The 19849-nt window shown below is 40.8% G+C and overlaps 1 long non-coding RNA gene across 8 annotated transcripts in view; it reads right to left on the bottom strand.

Annotated features, from left to right (window-relative positions):
• The window catches only part of LOC135302482 (uncharacterized), a 122939-nt gene that overhangs the window by 67174 nt on the left and 35916 nt on the right, over positions 1–19849 (bottom strand). For 7 of the 8 annotated variants that reach the window (XR_010364080.1, XR_010364083.1, XR_010364084.1 and 4 more), the window contains exon 3: positions 10833–11032. This is a non-coding gene — a long non-coding RNA (uncharacterized LOC135302482). Of the gene's footprint in view, positions 1–10832; positions 11033–17146; positions 17310–19849 lie in introns of all 8 variants that reach the window. The other variant, XR_010364081.1, reaches the window with a different exon arrangement.

Here is a 19849-nt window from a genome sequence, read left to right as displayed (position 1 = left end):
TAGGAACAAGAAAACAGAAATGCAGAGACCTGTCCCTGGAAAGTGCTCAGGATTAAAACCTGAAGACTGAATCTTCTGCACCACTTCAACTTTCACTATAAATTACAGTGTCCCTACCAAGGTTGCAGGGCTACTCCAGTCACTGGGGATGATGGGACAAGCCATTTCCTATTAACATTTTTTCCTTCTGTTGGCCTTCCTTATAGGAGAGGAGCTGCATGGGACAAAGGCAGCCCAGTTCTGGGGCACTCCAGAACTGCATCAGAAAAGACATCAAGACCTGGTGGAGTCTTGGCTTCCTATTCTTGAAATGGGAGACAGGAGGCCAAGAACTGACAGATTACTGAGGCTGCTCTAGGAGCTGGTTTCACCAAACATGTCCTCTTTTATCTGTCCAAAAATCTGGCTTAAAATAAGGATTGCTGGTGGTCCCACAGACTGTCAATAGCTGTAAATGTTCAAAAACTGTCTGAACACAGAAAAAGCCTGCTTTTGCATGGAATGTGTATGTTAGTAATGTATAATAGAGCAGCCACATGAAACTCCTAATCAGAAATTCATGCAAAACATAAAAGTACCACCAGTGTTAGACTATGTAGCTGGCTGGCTGGAAAGGCACCCACCTCCATTATATCTTACCTCTCCTTTTTTAGTAGCACCACTGAATGGTCACTGTGTGCCCCTGTATGAAGTCCCTTGGGCCCCTTTGCACTCACAGGCAGTAATGCACCTCAGTAAAGACGTTTACATGTATCCACATGCAGTGCTAAAAGGAGTGAATGCATAGGATTAACTGTGACAGGCAGGGGGATGAGTGGGAAGGATTTTCATCGCTGCCTACACAGCAAGGCCAAGGGCAGACAGGAGTAGATCATACAACTGCTCTTGCCTGGTACAAACCAGTAGGGCAGGACTGACTGCCCTGGCAGGCTGAACACAGGCCTGATCTAGAGTCATTCCAGCGCTGCCCTCAAGGAAATCAAGAGACAGATTGGAAAGTAACCTTGGATATCACCCTGTGCTGGTGCCAGTTTGCTCTCTTAAGGGGATGGTAGGTGGAGCAGAGCGATCTCTCAGCTATACCCTCCCTTCCTGTGATCAGCAGAGACGAACTGCTGAAATCACTGAGGAGACTTTTCTTTATCTTACAAAAATCTTTAAGGGCCATCCCTGTCATAGATAAAAGGATACGGTATTTTTCTCAACTTTTTGCTTTCATTAAAATGATTTTAGAGGTATTTTTCCAGTGTATTCCAGCTATTTCCTTGTCTGACAATAGCAATTCATGCTTTAATTATCTCATTGGCATAGTGAGACTGTAGGAAAACTGGTAGGATTATGAACTACAAGAGAAGAAAAGTGTGGTTTAGATGAGCAAACACTCAGAAGTTTCCAGCTCTCATAGGTTTTCTTTGATTGCTAAAAAAGCATGTTGGAGAAAACCTGTTAAATTTTAAGTATCCTTCCTCTTCAAGAGAAATTCACAATTCTTAACCCTTAAGAGCACCATCACAACTCATTGCACCAGAAGACAAGGCAAGAATAGAACCCTGCAATAAAAAAGAAGTCACAACGTTTTAAAAAACAAATCCTATTACTCACCATAAAGACAAATCCCCCACCCAAAAAAAAAAATAAAATGAAATGAACCCACATTGTTTCCTCTTGAAGTACCCAGAAGAAAAATCTGCACCTTAAAAAGGTTTGACCTCAATATAGGCCATAATATAGAAATGTAAGGATCTTGGAAACTTGTGCTTTTCCTGGATTGAGGCCCAGATTTTGTAATATATCTTGCCTGTTACTATTTTTCTTGCTTCTTCCAAAGTAGAAAAGGTTCTTTTGAAGAAATGTGTTTTCTAGACGCTTTGATACACCAGAATTGGGGTCTGTTTAAATACTTCAAATTTGACATATATATGCATGTAGTTATAACATTTTGTGAATGTGAGCCAACATTGCCTTCTCTGGATCCAGTCGTCCCTATCAATATGTTGTAAGACACTAGACAGAGCAGTGTCTACCTTAACATGCAGAATATGCACTAGGCCAGACAAATAACAGTAAAACACTCAACTTTCTGTGCCTTCACCTTCTTCACCACAGTTTTAATGAACAGCACCAGAAGGAATTTATGCCCATGTTGAAATTGGAGTTCCAGGACACAGTGCTGGCACATCACATCTGCTTGGAAAAGGAACCTTTTCTTCCCCTCGGCCTTACTTCACACAAGGAAATCTATCGACAGTTTGATCCAGTGACTATCAGCACCATGAGTATTCCCTCAGAGGCCATTTTCCTACCCTGGTCACAATGTTCTTTTGCACATTGACCTGCTATTCGGTTGCTGATGCTTTCCAGGCTGAGTTGAAACCGTGGCTACAAGACATTAAGTCTACCCTAAGATGCTCATGACCTGTCACACGCATCCCTCTTTTTTGCTATTTAGAGAGTATAGATGCAAACAGTTTCCTCTGTGTTATACTGGTTGACTAAGGGCACCAGAGAACTGAGAGTCCATGTCTGATCAATATTTTTCCTCCAGATACACCTCAAAATCCGGCTAGAAGGGGGCCAGCCATAAAATAATTCATGATTACTAGCCCCACTAAAATTAATTCCTGCCATATCTTATCAAACAGTCAGCCATGAGAGAAAGTTTTCCCTACTGGAACGTGCATAAGTCACTCTAACTTTTGTGGCTGTTAACTGAAAGCAATTCTTTCTCCACCTTCCAGTGTTTGCTCAGGTGCAGTTTGGTTTCCACGTGGACTGATTGAGGAGAACCTGCCTCAACCAGCAAGCTCACAGGAGCCACCAACCAACTGGCACTGACTGCAAACTAAGTCTTCATCCCTAAAGAGTCTGTTACATAAAAGTGCACAACATAAAACCATCTTTGTATTTGTGACTTACTGTAAGTCCTTAGGAGGTTTGCCTTTAAGGATGACTACATTTTTAATCAATCAGCAAGGCATGCAGTATGTAAAGTTCATGCTAGCTTGAGCGGCAGCGCTCTGTGTTTTTCCCCTGGTGAGCAACCCCCTCTCAGCCCCTGAGCTTTAGCTGGTGAGGTTATGCAGCCTTGCCTATTAGGACTGCTCTCAGCCACATGCCTGACTGCACTCCCAAGTCTCAGGGCCAAGAGTAAACTTTGAAGGAACCCTGCCAATTAAATGTAAGCAGAAAACAAAGTCTTCATTTTTCAGCAAAGCTAATGTGGTCAGAAATGTTCTCATGCTGCTGCTACTGATAATTATTATTTTGCATTCAGTAATGATGGCTTTTAACTCAATTTGAATATTAAATTCTGCCATGAAAATGAAGGTATCTAAAAATGAGAGTTGATCAGATTGCCATTGGTAAATAGACTAAATACATTTTACTACTGGTGAAAAGTGAGCCCTTCTGTGACAAATGTTTTACAGTCTTGTTTTGGGGATCTTACAGGAAAAAAAAAGCTTAGATGACATGCATTATCTATAACAGGCAAAGACAAAACACTGCAGAAAGGCTAGTCCAGATGAATTCCAGTAAACCCTTTATATCGTTTCATAGTCCAAATAGACTGCAGCAAGTTGCAGAAAACATATGTGAGGAATGACATACAGAATTTAATAAAATATACCTGGATTAGTTCTTGTACTTTCTCCATTTAAATATAATTGTTTCAGTCCTCAGTTCAGAAACAATAATCTTCAAGTGTTCAAATGTTCTGCTGGATTGTGACCCTGTCTGCAATTAATCTAACAGCACAGACACTCTCCAAAGAGGTCTTAACTTAAAAATGACAACATTTTCAACCCCTTCATCTTCTTTTCCTTTTCAACATTAGAAGCAAGTGGTGTACATACAACTGGAAATCTCCAGTGCACAAAGGGTCTTGATTGTAATCTTGCTACCTCATGAAACAGCTAAAAGCTATGCCAGGGAAGATGGTTGTCTGATTGTCAGAGCTTGCCCAGAGCTTCTAGTACAGTATGGGCATCAGGAAAAGCAAGGTGGTTATAAAAATTTCAGAATGTCCCAGACAGATGCTTGGTTGCCAGCTGCACTGCATCAATGGACTTCTTGGAAACAGACCTTGTGAGAATATATTGGATTCATTTCTCTTGGGGCCTCCTAACACCCTCATGAAGGTCTCAGGTAAGTGCCAAACAAAAGGGAGAACAAAGAATTTTCCTTTAAAAAGCCCTTAAAAAAAATCAGATGAACTTCAGCTTAAAAGAGAAGTAAAAACATGACCATTCCAAAGGGATACTTGTAATTTCTACCATGATGTCCATAATTCAATACCTTACAATTAGGCATTTCAAAGTCATCTGAAAGTACCAATAAAGACAGATTGATTACTTTATTTGTACACATGGCTATGAGACATTATCATTTGATGCTGCCAAAGCCAGTTCCATGCCAGCCCTTGATCTAAAATTAGAGTAAGGACAAGGAAGTGTTCTTTCCTCTACAATGACTGCCTAAACCCAAATGAGCCAACAGAGGCTGAGAGATCACAAAGCAGTCGGTACCAATGGATGTTTGCTGATGAAAAACCACAGGACCTCCAAATAGGGCCCTTGGAACTTTCTTGAGAACATATATAAATTTCAGCACCCAGTCAGCAAGGTGCTCAGAATATTCACTAGGGATAGGGCTTGAAATTTGCCCAGAGAAGGTAACTAACTAGGCAGGGGAGACAGACTGTGCAGCAACGTGAAGGACTCAGAATGGTTTTGGTTTCCCAAAAAACATCCATCAGCCATAACAGAAGTAGAAGGTATTGTGCATTGACTTCTGCTCCCTGCAGTTGCTCCTCTGAGAATAACAGAGATCTCACAGTATCTGTCCCTGCAGCTCTTCCCTGCCTGGGCAGTGCAGACAATCTCAGCCTTGTGCCTGGGCAGTGCCATTTCGGCACTTCTTCACACCCACCTGACTGCTCTTGAATTCAAGCACTTGGTTAACGTAGGGAATCTGTTGGTTGCACTCTGGAAGACAATGCCTTCCATATCACCCTGACCCAGTGTAGATGTAAGGTACTGAGAGCTCAACCTGCACCACAGCCTCTCCATCCAGGACCACCTGTGAAGAGGTTTACTGAAAGGATTGTGCTCATCTAACTCCTGAAGTGCTCAGCCTTAAGTGCTTTCACCTTAAGATGCAAGATGGGTTTTTACATATGTACGTCAAGTTATTTCTGTGCATGCTTCATGTGCATATCAGCCCAGATCCATGAGTGTGTGTGCATGCAGATAGATAAACAGATAATCTGGAAGTGTTTCAAAGCAAGGGAAACTCTTTCTTTCTTTCTTTCTTTCTTTCTTTCTTTCTTTCTTTCTTTCTTTCTTTCTTTCTTTCTTTCTTTCTTTCTTTCTTTCCTTTCTTTCCTTTCTTTCCTTTCCTTCTTTCCTTCTTTCCTTCTTTCCTTCTTTCTTGTCTTTCTTTCTGTCTTTCTTGCCATTTTGCAATAATTTGGCCTTGGGATCTTCCAGGGAGCTGTGTATATATATGAGTGACACACTTGCCTGTTTTCACAGCTCCTGCCTTATGTCAATTTAAGCATCTTTCCTACACCTGGAGGAGTTCAACAAACATCAGCTCACAGGTGTCACACTCCATTGGCTGAAGGCTGGCTCCAGAGAGTCTAGCCAATATCTGCTTTGGCTATTAACAACCTTGGAGAGGCCAAGCTCAGTGTGTGTGGGGAAGCAGGGGGAGGAAAAGGTGGAAGGAAAAGGAAGGGGGGTTACATGTATGTGCATGTGCATTTGCTGCTGCTTTAACTTTCCATCCATTTAAGAGTTTAAATACTACTCAAGCACTTAAAAAAACATTAGGACACATTCCAGCTTTCTCTGCCAGTCAGAGGGAAAAAATGTTTGAAACCCTGCATCTCAGCACCCCGAGGGCTTTATGATTTGTTAGGTTTAGTAGTTCAGAGGATTAAAAAGACAGAAATATTAGTAGAAAAAGAAGAGGAAAAAGTCAATGTATTCACTGAAGCAAATCTAATGGGTTGCTGGGCCAGAGAAGAAAAGGTTCTACTACCTGACTGAATCTTATTTATATTTCTTGCTCCACAATAAAAAATAATTTTCTAGACATTCCCCCCCCTTTTTTTTTTGCTATGCTAGTCACATTTCCTAAATCCTTTATCAACGACTGCTCTGCATATGAATGGGCTGTAATTGAACTGTCACATTCATGAAGGTCAGTAACCTTTCATTAGGAAGAATGTGTCTTTCTTGATAAATTGCAAAGTCCCCGAGGATTTGAAAGCATTTTTTTATTTCATTCTTTCAAATATACCTTAAAAATCTAACACAGATCTTTCTCTCTCTTTTCATAGTACTCTTGACAAACCCCTCATCTTTGTCATAGGCAGTTCCATGCAAAATATTCAATCACAAGCTTTTACTGTGACCTTCTTAAAACAAAATGGGAAGCATAAGCCCCCCACCCTCAACCCCTCACTTTGAATTGCAGATTGCTAATACTTCTGCTTAAAAATCCCCAAAAGTCAAAACCTTGAGATTAGAAGCTTTGCCATGTCCTTGCTTCTTCAGATTGGTTTGAGTTTCTATTGTAATGTGACCTAAGTTACACTCTGTTGGTGCCAGTACATCAATCCATCTTCTTGGTGTGTCCATTCCTGTGCAGAGATGGACAGACAAATACACCAAGTGGAGACGGGCTGCACGAGAAAAACAAACTGGGGGAGAGAATGGTGCTTAAAAAAACATATTTAGTACTGCAGACAGTTTTCAATCCCTGCCCCAGGTTAGCTGCATGCAATTCATTCCTCCCTATCTAAGGAAAAGAAGATTTTCAAGGGCTGGTTTTGCACCTTGATCTGCACCCTGACACAGCAGGGTCCTTAAAAGAAACTGGCTGGCTGCCAAGTTCATAACTGCTGCCAGAAGTTCAATTCCTCCTCCAGATTCCAATCAGAAAGTGTGCAGCAGGATGCATGGAAATGTGTCGAGCTTCCCACCCTTACCAGTGCAAAGGTGCCTTCAGAAGTGTTAAAATACTACTGAGGCTTCTGAGGCAGAAGCCATCTGTTCCTGTGCCATGTTCTAGCTAGCTAAGCCTAGTGCCCCTCTTCAGCCAGTTGACTGGCTGGGGATTGACTGTCAAGGGGTCAGAAAAAAGGCAACTTGGTGGAGAGTCAGACCAAGATAGAAATGCCACAACATGAAGAAGGTGAGACTTCAAATAGAAGCAAACATCTGCCCTTCTGTGTTAGCTATTCAAATGCTTTAAAAAGTAACATGAATTACAGGCTCTTGAGAGTTGGCAGAAGACTGTCCTTTTATTGTCAGCACCCATAAAATTGTTGTGATTTGAGGTTCACCCCATAAGATGGAATATAGAGGAAAAAGGAACAAGGCATGATTGCTAAGCAGTTAAAATACTTTGATGGTACAGGCCACACTGGAAGATTTTAGCTGGAAGGAAAAGAGAAGGAAACATTTATTTTGATTTTTTGAAGGAATGATGGAAGAATTAACACTTTAATTAGGCTTAACTCACTTTTCTGAAGACTTCTCTCAGCTAGTGAATGCTGTTGGGTTCATATGCCCAGCTTGGAATGGGAATCATTTACTGCAGTACCACAGAATGGATCTTCTTACACCAGTAACAGAAGTCACAGAAAAAAAGACTCCCAAAGCAAAACAATATAGGTTCTGCCTGACTTCCATACTAACATCCTCCTTCAGCAGCAAGAGTATTTTTGAATTCACATGGGGAGGGTCTTTTTTTAAAAGCTAGATGTCCTCTCATGCTCCAATTCTGCAATCATTCTCTAGACACAGAGTTCATGGTGAAGGGTAGCCAGGGGTGCTCAGAAGAATAAATCAGCCTAGACAATTCATCATCTCAATTCTCTCTGCCACGGGTGAAGTAAGGTACTTGTGATAACACTGTGAAGAAAAAGACCAGACTTCATTAGTGGCCAAAGGTATGTGGCAAAAACCACCTAGGACTTTAAAACAACAGAAAGGCCTTCACAGACCTTCACTTTCAGTGCCACCACATTCAGGCTGCTCAATATAAGAGTCTCATGTAGAAATCCCCACTACAGTGTCATCTAAGGTCATTAAGCAAAGAGTGATTCAGACTTCTAGTGAGCAGGGGCCATGACGCATCAAGCAGGCAGGACTGACTTCTCTACATGCTTGACTTCGGTACCAAGATGACTTTTCTTTCTGCTGACTGCACAGGAAGTCAAGGTCTAGCAACTTGGCAAGGTGTGCAGAATTGCTCACCAGTCTCTTGACCTGACACACTGTCCTTGATCCTGTTTCATACTGGGCAACAGGAATACAGCTCCCAGTTTCTAGCTCCCAGTATCATTGCTGCTGTGTGGAATATATAAATACGGTCTTCTGTGGGACTTTTCAACTGCCCATCAGGAGATGGCTTTGTAGGAACCCCCGTTTTGGAGGCAAGATGCTGACTGCTTTACTAGAGAGAGTAAGCAAAGAAGAAAAAACAAATTATATTTTAATGTTGGACCACTTAATATTGTCCAAGTTATGGACCAGTTTTTCCAAGTGTTAATTTGGAGACCAATGATGATTTTATCTCCTGCTGTGTATTTGGGTGTGCCACTGATCTGGAGAATGTTTTCATGCAAGTGCCCAATCATCCAAACACTTTCAGTTGCTAAAAAACCAGAAATAACTGACAGTCAAATCAATTCAAGTGGAAGACCACAATCTTGGGAAAGAACTTATATCAAAATAAATATTTTTTGCAGATATTTTCTAGCATGCCTGCCCTGAAGTGCCCCATAGGCAATAATTCCTAAGGTGTACTGTTATTTTTCTTCTCAGATAAAATGGTAATAGGCAAGTGGATATGAGGTTGCTCTTTACAAATCTCTGTAGAATTGATGTTTTGATTCATGCACTTTGGTCCTTAGTCCAGAGTATATAAATTTTCTTTCTCACTTGGAACTGGAGGTAGTTTCCTACATTACAGTGCTTGGATTGATACACAGCTAAACCTTTCTGTATGTCAGGGAATTCAGATTCCAAGATTCCGGTTGATAACTGCATATGGAAAAACAACAGAGCAGTATATCACCTCATTGTATATATCCAGACCAAAACAATGAGACCTCTCAAGCACTCCACATTGTGTATAAAATAAAAGTCATTAAAGAATTTGTTTAGAAGTGTGTTAAGCATTTTCCAGGCCGGTGGTGAATAAATCCACTTTACCACTTCATGGCTTTACAAAGAAGCCCATCCATTAACATGGGAACCCTCTTGTTTGCATTTCTTAACAGCTGACATTTGTACCTTTCTAAGGAAAGTGAAGGGCATCTCATTGCCTCATTGTTTAAATCAGTGTGAAAATAATGGGGATGATAGGGAATTGGAGCTAATTTCCTTTGTCTCCTATTCAGCAGATAATGGTGGTATGTGTGGGATGCTAAAGGCCAGGCAGAGGAGGTGACCTGAAGATGACTTCATTCTTATGAGGTTTATCAAAGGCTCCTGTCAGTCAAATGCATGCTGAGAGATTGGGGACTGGCCATCTGGTCCAAAGTTAATCAAAGAGGAAAAAGGAAAGTGAGGAGGTGAAAAATCCCCCTGTCAGCTTTGTGGAAGGTGGAGGGAGAGGCAGGCAGAAGAGGGAACTCTGGTGCTCCAGCACCCAGACTTGATGGCTGCAGAGGAGACACGGAGCAGAGTGGGGTGGAGGAGCAGCAGGGAAAAGGAAAGATACTGTTGTTTTGAAATTTCCCTGGGATGATCCCACACCAGCTTTAAGTGGCAAGCCTGAAGGTCACTGCTGCTGTTAGCCATGCAGAGCAGAGGCAGAGTTGTTTCACGTGTCCTCAGAAAAAAAAGGGGGAGTGACTGACTCGCAGTAGGGAACCGGTATAATATAAAGCACAGGGTTTTCTGTCACAGAGCCAGACTTCCTTCCTCTGAGTTTTGCTTCTTGCAAGCAGGAACAAGAGGTACAGCCATGCCACCTTCACGTCCTGCAGATTCAACCATACCCAACTCCTCACCTCCTACCCCCTCCACCCACTGGGCTCAAAAACAGATGTCCTGCAAGCACTACCCACATCCAAGAGGTTGGCATAGTTTCCCCATAATGGCTTTTCTGTCAGTGCTGACCCACATATATTTTTGCATTGTGCATAAGCTAAGAGGGGTATAGAGCAGGGATTTATCAACAAATTACTTGGTTTTTACTGGGCATCACACAATGCTTGTATGTGAAAGTGAAGGCACCAATCAGATAACTAAAATACTATTTAAACGTGTGTACATGTGCTATGCAAAAATGCTTTTCTTCATCAAAGATGCATTCTGAAGTAAAACACCAGAGTGTGACAGCCTGATTTCCATAACTAGCCTTGTTCAGCTGCTCAAATCAGCTAAATAGAGACATATTTTTAAAACTACAAAAGTCCAGATTGTGAATCCCTCCTTCATGCTGGCAAGTAGTCATGCTAATGAGTAGTCTCCTTGACTCCAGGGGAAAAACTCTTGCCAGCAAAGGTTTCACAATCCTAGCCCTAAACATTTCTAAAATGATTAACCAACGTGAACTAACTTAAAACAAAACAGAAAAAAAAAAAAAAAAAGAAAAAGAAAAAAAAAAGAAAAAAAAAGGAAATACGGAAGGGTTTTTTTGAGGGCTGCAGATTAAGGCTGAGTATTAAATGTGTTCATGGAATTAGCAGACCAAGGGATGAATGTGCTTCCTGTAGTACACACACACAATCACAGGCTCCTCCCCCAGGACAGAAACATCCTAAATCAAAGAGAATGAGAACAAAAGAGTTTGGCTGCCTCACATACCTGGGGGTGGGACTTGCTTCTCCATTAAGTTTCCATTCTGCATCTTCCTCAGGTCAGGTCCAGTCAGGCCCCCATAGAGAGGAACATATGGAAAACAGTGGCAATGAGTTCTGCTCTACCTGCAGCTTTGCTGAGCTGAGTCTCCTCCAATGCCCTGTTTGGGAGCGTCACTTTGCATGGCCAAATGCTGCAAAACAGAGCTGAGAATAGTGAGAGTAGAATCAGACACGACTTTAAAACCAAACCTTTACAAAGCACCTAACCCAGGGAACCTCTGCTGAACAGAGGATTTTGGTTGAAGATATACAGCTCTGTCTGTACATACAAAGTACAAACACAACTATACACTCACTGCTTGCTGTCCTCCTATTTTTTTATTTTTTTTTTAGTTTTTAGAATACCACACAACCTGCTGCACACTAGGCAGCCTGAAACAGGCACAGCCAAAAATGAGCAAGGATGTATAGAATTGGGACATCTAAAATTTTCTTGCTGCTAATGTCTGATGTGACCCTTTTGTATGGCAGTAACAATAATCTCAGGTACCAAACAAGCACTCTGCTTTTACATACCCTAACTTGCACTTACTCTCTGCTGATCTGCCACGCCTGAGCTGTGATGACTTCAGAAGGAAGGGAGTTAATAGCACTAAGCGTTCTTTTTTGGTTTTGTTTTTATCTGTACAGCTCTAGATCACAGAGAAATATGACTAAGAAAATGATCTTTCCCAACCCCTGGAAACAAAATGCAGCCATTTGGATCCCAACATAAAATCAAGCATCAGCATGTCTGAAATTCTCTGCCGGCTATAATTAAAACTCACAAGCAAGTACAACACAACTGTTTCTGTCTTTATGACATGAAACATGCAGCAATTTAGAAATGGGATGACTGAAAATTCAGCAAGGAAATTTCACCAGAAACCTTCTATCCCTAGAAAAATTCAGTATTTTTATCAAGCAGCAAGCCATTATAATATTTATGATTCCCTTTGCCCAGTTCCTCCTGGATCTCACAGAAGGAAAAAGCTTTAGGCTTACCTGTGTCTGGCACAGATCCCTAGTCTAACACATTGGTTGAATACACAGGCCTGAACATGCTGTCATCAGCATATCCTCCTCCTTCTTGTGGGGTTGAAATAATTCAATATGCTAAATTAGACAATGCCATAAATCAATCAGTAGCTCCATTTTTTGTCAGTGGCTGAGAGTATTTCCAAAAGCAGGTAGGAGATTTAGCTACCTAACCCTAAACTGATGGACAATAAGAGATCACATCCCCTTGAAGACATTGAACTGTGCTCTTTTTCCCACACATTCCACGGCTCCCTTATTTCTAGTTAGAAATCACATAATTGCAAATTTCAAATTGTTAAGTAATTTCTGAAGGACTATTTCAGCTTCTCTGTTATACTTCATGGTCAACAGCACACATGCTGAACACATTCTTTAATGATAGCCACAGCAATAACTCACACAGAAACAGTTTTCTTTCAAGCACTTCAGAATAGTAAGGAGTTGGGGGGGAAAATTATCAGCACTAATACAATTTATTAGACAAACCCTATGTGGATGCCATGGCAGGTCTGCTATCAAAGGCAAAACCTCCAGGCTTTTTACATCCCATAATCCCAATGAAAGCCTGCTTTTGCAGATACCCTGCAGTTCATGAATCACTGGCTGTAGCATACAAAATCCCCTATTTAAGTAATTACTGTACAATAGACAAATCTGCACAGTGGCTGATGTTATATAAAATATTCCAAGGCAGTCTAAAACCACAACATACTAGGAAAAAATCTCAACTGGAAACAAGTGTCTTTCAGTAAGCATATATTGTGAAATAGAGGATGCTGTGATCTAATCATATTAGATCTGTCCTGAAGACTGGAAATGGTCTGGCAATAGAGGAACCCAAGCCAGTGATGGACACTGAATGGCTCCTGTCTCTAGACATTCTTTTCTATTTGTTTCACTTGGGCTTCAATACACCCTCAAGCTCCTGATTTTTTACATAATTGGATGGTTCTGTTATTGCCAAGTTAGTTTTCAAACATCAAAGAACACAGAATAATCTCAAATCCATGCATTGCCTAAATAACGGGCCTGGCTTCCATTTGTTCAGCAGAATGAACAAAAAGCCCAGTATTTTTAGGAAGGTACCAAACCTAAACCCTGGTATTGTCCATGCATTGCCTTGGTAATACAGCTGGCTTCCACATCTTCATCAGAATGAAACAAAAGGCTGGTATGTTAGAAAGACAACAAAATTTCACCAGTCTTATCTCTGTACTTGGCTCTGATTTATTCCCACACCTGAAAAGTTCAGCTTCTACATTCAGCAACAGGGAAGATAGGTTTTCTTTTATGAGAAGCCCTTATTTGCCTAATTTTGGTTTCATCTATGGACAAATTACTTCACCAAAGCTTGTACCCTTTAGCTAGTCTGTAAATCAGACTTGGAGTGACAAGCAAGTGGCATTTTGCCAAGTCACTTCCAGAGCAGACCAGCAATGCTCAGTCATACCCACATAATCAGAAAACAAACAAAAAAGAATAAAGAAGGGCAGAACTGTGTTACAATTTACAGAGCATGATGAATATGTACAATTTGGATTAATTATAAAATATGTTCTATTCATCTACTTGCAATTTAAGATCTGGTGGATGGCACAGCAGAAAAAATCTGAACAGGAAAATTAGAACTACTTTCAATGCAAGACTACTCCTTTCCTCTTTCTTTCAAAGAAAGCACAGAAAACTTCTTCAGTGGAAGCCATGGCTTTAGAAATGTTGATCGGAATCAGACTTAGCATTTTCAGAAATCTCCTGTACCTGCCACAATTTCCAAGGTTTATTACATCCTTTATTTTCTTCTTGGTGCAAGAAATGTGCAGGACAGTTGGAACTTGGTTTGCAAAAAGAAAAATTATAGTGGTCAACAAAACAGAAGGTCAATCAGCGTTTTGGAGGTGCTTTATGAACTGGAAATCTTTCTCCCAAGTATTTACTACAGCCCAATAAAACATTACATGCTGGTGGCATTTTGTCCTTTTAAAGTTGGCAATGCTTTTTTCGCCAAAGAGTAAGTTTTGTTCAGGTTTAATTTGCTTTCAGTGCTCCTCCCAAAATCAATATAATCACTCCAGTGCAGTTTGAGAGGTTACTGAGATAGTGTAAATTAAGTGACCCACAGCAACCAAGACACAAACACCAACTACACAGTGAAAACGTGGAGGGACAGCAATTACCAGCAAAGAAGCAAAATCCGGCAAAGGCTGTCTGTGTTAGGTTTGTGTGGAGCTCCCAGGCAGGTTGTTAAATCAGGCATAGGTTTTTGTTTGAAGGAAGGCAGAGCTAAGATGCAGAAGACTTTTCTGGGTTAGGTCTGCCTTTTTGCTACAAGCATCAGTCACAAAGAGTGCAAGTGGTTTAAGACACAGTGAAGAGTTTGGCAGGAATTTGGACTGCTCTGTATGTGGGATGTTGTGATTCCTCCAGCTGCAATTCCCTAGGATGCATTTCACCTAGCCAACACCTGACAGGAAATATTTAGGAGGTTATAAGTCTTCTTTAGAAGAAAATTACAGCAGGAAAAGGTCCAATATAACATCTAAAACATGAAAAAAGCTTTCTGAAAGTTTGTGTTCTAGGTTCCTGGCTGAAATCCTGGCTCCATAAAAAGTCTTTTACTGTGCACTTCCAGGATGCCAGTTTTGTCAATGTCTAGCTAGCTTTCATATATATTTGACCTACTATATTGCCTAGCATCATGGTCAAAGAATAGCAGATTCAATCTCGGTGTGAAGAAGAAACACAGTACACAGTGAGATGGTTTGCACAGCCCAGTGCACCTCAGGAGAAAGGCATTTTATACACAAAGAAGGTGTCCCCATCCTTGTCATTTATTGGATTTATTTGGCAGAGACAGGGAGGGAGAACTTTGAGAGCATTTTCTGACACAGTTGATGTGTTGATGCTGATCTTATTTTTCCTCTAAAGAGTTTTATTGACTCAATAGATTACCAAGATTTTAGATTCAGGGATCACATTGCTACAGGATGACAACCGATTTGTCTGCTGTAACAGAGACACAGTTGTACCACAACTGTTCCACAGTGTCTCATCAACCCTTTTCATACACATATAGGTTACTTGGAGGCTTTAATTTAAAGAACAGAACAAAATATCCAGCCTTATGGAAAAGGATAGTTGTGGCTGTCATACAGATGTTTTGCTGAAAAAACCCTAACTCACAAAGAAAATCAGAGAGGTGGGAAAGAATGGGTACAGCCTATTCACTATCAACAGACAAGACAGTCAGTGCCATCTTCTCGTCTTCTCATCCTCTATAGGCAAGAAACAGAAAAGAAAGTTTTAAAAACTGGCGCTTTTTTTTTTGCCTTTTTTTTTTTTCCTGAGGCGTGTCCAGTGCCTAATATCAGCCTTTTTTCCCATGTTCCTGGTCAAACTATCAATATGAATGAGCACTAGAGTGAGTGTCCATCCTGGCAGGGTATATGAACTCACAGAACCATGACTGAGATTAGAACATGTCTTCCAGAAAAAAAAAAAAAAAAACAGGCATTAATCTGTGCCTTTTTTCTTGTACTTCCTGTTAACCCCCACTCTTCAAAAATACAACAAATGAAAAGCTCATCAGAAGAAAGTAGCATAAAATTAAAGAAAAAAATCCCATGGTTCTGGTTCCAAATAATAATTTGGAATATTCTATATGGCCACCAAATTCAAGCAGGGATCTTTGATCTATTGTGCTGCATTATGTGACTTCAAGAAAATGAGATGGGAAGGTAAATATACAAAGCAGGATTTAGCAAGATGCTGGTGAAGAGGGACAAAACCCCTTTTTATGGTTGTCAGGAAAAAGGAGGGTGACATTCTTACAGAGTTAGAAGGAGGTCAATAAATCATCATCCTTATCTTGCAAACAGTGCCTGTGACTTCAAAAATTAGCTCATTTATTCTGCACAATTAAATTTATTGAAGTGTGACAGAAAAAGTTTAGCAGTCGCTGATGCAGAAAGGCAGCAACAACGGAGGCAGGCAACTGACTGAATGACACAATTAGTTGATTTTCATTTTATTTATCAATATAATTATTGAATTGTATTCATCTTATTTCAGAGATTTTTACCATTATTAGAGCCCAGGCCTCAAGGGAAAGAATTAGTTCAAATTTTCAGTCTAACTTAATGTGATTATCGAGCTGGTAATAAAAGAAAAGTTCTATAAAATGCTACACAATCTTGTATTCAATGTCACCCCACCATCCAGCTCTGAAATCCAGAAACCTTTCACGTAAAAGCAGTAAATTGAATGTGAATTGTGAACATCCTATGTTCCCTAGCAAACAAAGCTGTGTTTGCAGGATCCCACCTTGATGTGACCTTAAAGGAGCCAAGATTCTACGTGAATTTTAAACTCAAGTATATGTTTCTTTCTTAAAAAAATACTCCAAACAAATAAACCCCCCAACTAAATGAAAACTAACCAACAACCAGAAAATAAATCCTCTAAAAGACCTCATTGCATCATCTTTGACCCCACCCCTATGACAAGGTTCAGTACTTATCTGCAAATGCTGTGAAAACTGTGCAGGAATATTAGAAACAGGCTGCCATGCCGGAGGAACAGTGGATGAGTATGGTTCATATGCAAAATTACCACACTGGCCATTTTGATACACACTGAAAAAAATATATTTCCAAAACTTTTGACAAGGTTTTTTTAAACAAAATACAATAAAAACTATTTACAAATTAGAGATGTTAGCAAAAGTTATTTTTCTTCTTGTCCCGTCCAGTTTAGAAGCATCTAGACTACTCTAAGTTGCTCTGGCTCACTTCTTGGCATGCCTTCCTGTCAATCACAATGTCTGCTTTGGTTTTAAACTTGTAAGAGACAGAATGAGAAAAGCTGGACCTGACTCATGCACGTATTCCACCCTTGCTTTCTACATGCATAAGGAATCAGGCATATGTTCAGCAGTAAGCTATATAATAATTCATGTCCTTTCTCACAGGTTCAGGAAATTAGACCACATGCTATTGCAAGTGTCTAACTTTTCCAATGTTTTGAAAGATTATTTCCATTGCAACTAGCTTATTCAGTTCTACCCTTCAGTTACCATTCCATAAAAATTAATTTATTTGCTCTGAGAAGAAGACATTTGGTCCTTTCTTTTTCTAAATATTGGTCAAAGTGTCATGGAGCATTGCCTAAAGCATTAAAAAATGGAAAGGGTCCAGCAAAATTCTATAGCCATAATTAATAAGAATGAATATTATTACTTACAATGAATGAGTGATTTTGGGTGTGAAGAGACTTCCAGAATTCCCACATACTTAAACAATATGTTCCAGTTACCAGGATCTTGATGTCTGTGTAGGCTCAGACTATATTTTGGGAATTAAGTGCACTGACTGCTTCAGAAATGAGCAGGAAGAGAAGTTTATATCTGTAAAACATATAAATTATTAGTGCTAATATAATGGATCTCACTGGGACTATTCGACTTAAATTTGACATGTATTATCTAAAGAAAAAGGGATCAAAAGAAAGAAAACTGTATATTGCACATTTTCCTTTGTGTGTTTCTTCAGGGCAAAGCCTGGACAGTTGCTTTTCCATTTATGAAGAATTATACACCCCAGTGGGACCTGGAGTTGATGGAAACCATTCCCATAGCAGCACCATGCAGTGAGCTGCCCACCTCCAGAAATGCAGTAGAAGCAAATGAGCCTTCCTTTCAGCACTAGAAAAGATAAAACTAAGGGACAAGTGGGTACAAATAGGGATCAAAAGACAGAAGATAATTTTAATGGTTTAATTGACTGAAGATATTTCCATTGTGGTTAAGACAAGCAGAATCTTCACTGCTTTTGCTTGTACTTGGCTTAAATAGAGGAGAAGAGAATACCTTCAAGTATTAACTTCCTATAATCTCTGCAAAATTCAGCAAGGCTCTCATCAGCTAGGAGGAGCAGTATGTGAGCACAGGAAACAGGCTTCTAGACCTGAAGGAGTATCCAGCAGTTCAATAACTACTATATCAGATGTTGATGGTACTTTTCATTCCAATAACCTCAAATCATCTTGCAATGAAAGAGCTTTCTTGTGTTATGAAATCACAATTCAGCAGGCAAACCTCCCTTATTCAGAGCCCCCCAAAAGAGAGGCTTTTGAACAAAAAAATCAACTGGATTTTACTAGAATATAAATGAGAATTCTTAATTTCTCACAGAATTATCAGGGCTGGAAGAGACCTTGAATGTCATTTAGTCCAAATGTTAACACAACACTGCTGCAGTTACCCCTAAACCTGGTCCCCACCTGCCACAAGTCTCTCCAACACTTCTAGAGGTGTGACTACACCATGTCCCTGGGCAAGTTTATTCAAGGCTTAGCCACTCTTTCAGTTATTTTTTTTATTTCTAATATCTGGTTGGAACCTCCCCTGGTGCAACTTAAGGCTGCCTCCCCTTGTCCTTTCACTTGATACATGGCAGAAGAGATGGTCCCCACCTCACTACAACCACCTTTCGGGCAGTGGTAGAGAGCAATGAGATCCCTCCTGAACCTCCTTTTCTCCAGGCTCCCTCACCCAGTCCTCAAAAGACAGGTTTTCTAGACCTTTCACCAGCTTCGTTGCCCTGCTTTGTATATGCTCCAGACCCTCAATGTCCTTTTTGAAGTGAGGTGCCCAGAACTGAACACAGATTTTGAGACATCACCAGTGCTGAGTACAGGGGGAAAATCCCTTCCCAGATCCTGCTGGCCACACTATTGCTGCTACAGGCCAGGATGCCGTTGGCCTTCTTGGCCAGCCAGGCACATCCTGGCTCATGTTCAGTGGCTGTCAGCCAGCATCCCCAAATCCACTTCTGCTCTCTCAGAGTGACAGCCCTCAAGCCACTCTGCCCAAAGCCTGTAGTGCTGACGTGGGTTCTTGTGAGTCAGGTGCAGGACCCAGCACTTTGAAGGTCACATAACTGGCCTCAGTCCATTGATCCAGTTCATGGAGACCTCTCTCTACAGCCTTCCTTGCCCTCGGGCAAACCAACAGTCCCACTGAACCTGATGTTGTCTGTGACTCACTGGGGATGCACTCAGCCCTCTCGTCCAAATCATCAATACAGATGTTAAACAGGACCAGCCCAGAAGATGAGTCCTGTGGAACACCACTGGCGACCTGCTGCCAAATAGATTCAGTTCCACTCACCACCACTCTCTGGGCCAGATCATCCAGCCAGTTTTTCACAAATTGGACTGACTAGGTCAAACATAATCACCATAAATGGATGACATATATCCATTTTCCCCTGCCCACTGCATCCTTGCAGGGATATTTTCTATCCTGGTTTCATTCAACTCAGTCAATCTTTGGACCAGAGCAGGCCATGCATAACCAGTCCTGGTCCTGGTCCTCATGAAGCCGTTTCTTCCTATCCAAAGACATTTAGTTATGAATCTACTTCTTTTAGAATATAAGATATTATAGATAATGCTTTTATCCATTATGTCCCAGCCTGTCCACTGGAAGCCTCTTTTAGTAAGTGGTTGCTCCTCCTTCCTGTCTGCCATACCCTACCTCTTCTATGAAGTCACCTTTTCCTTGACACTCCATGGATAAAAAGAGTAGAAGGAACCATCCTCCTCTCACAAGGGCTGCAATTGAGTCAACTATATCTTATTACAAAGAAATCTAAACTCTAAATTGAGGATAAATAAAACAGACACTGTCAGTTGAACCTTGGCATTATCCTAATTTTTCAGTTGGGAAACAGGATCCAGGAACAAGAAACATCTAAGATAATGAACATTAGTCTCACGCCACTGACTTCCTGGGTGTCTTGCCCAATTCTCCAACTTGGCTGGCTTATATGACATGCCATAAAAATTTAGATGAGTCCATTTTAAAGTCTTCCATGTCCTGGAAATGCTCAGAGAACTTACCCACTCACTACTCACAAGCATGTTGCTCCTATGCATATATAG

This window comes from Passer domesticus, chromosome 1 (assembly GCF_036417665.1).
Source record: "Passer domesticus isolate bPasDom1 chromosome 1, bPasDom1.hap1, whole genome shotgun sequence".
In the NCBI taxonomy this organism is placed as follows: domain Eukaryota; kingdom Metazoa; phylum Chordata; class Aves; order Passeriformes; family Passeridae; genus Passer; species Passer domesticus.
This window is presented reverse-complemented; position numbering and strand designations above follow the sequence as displayed.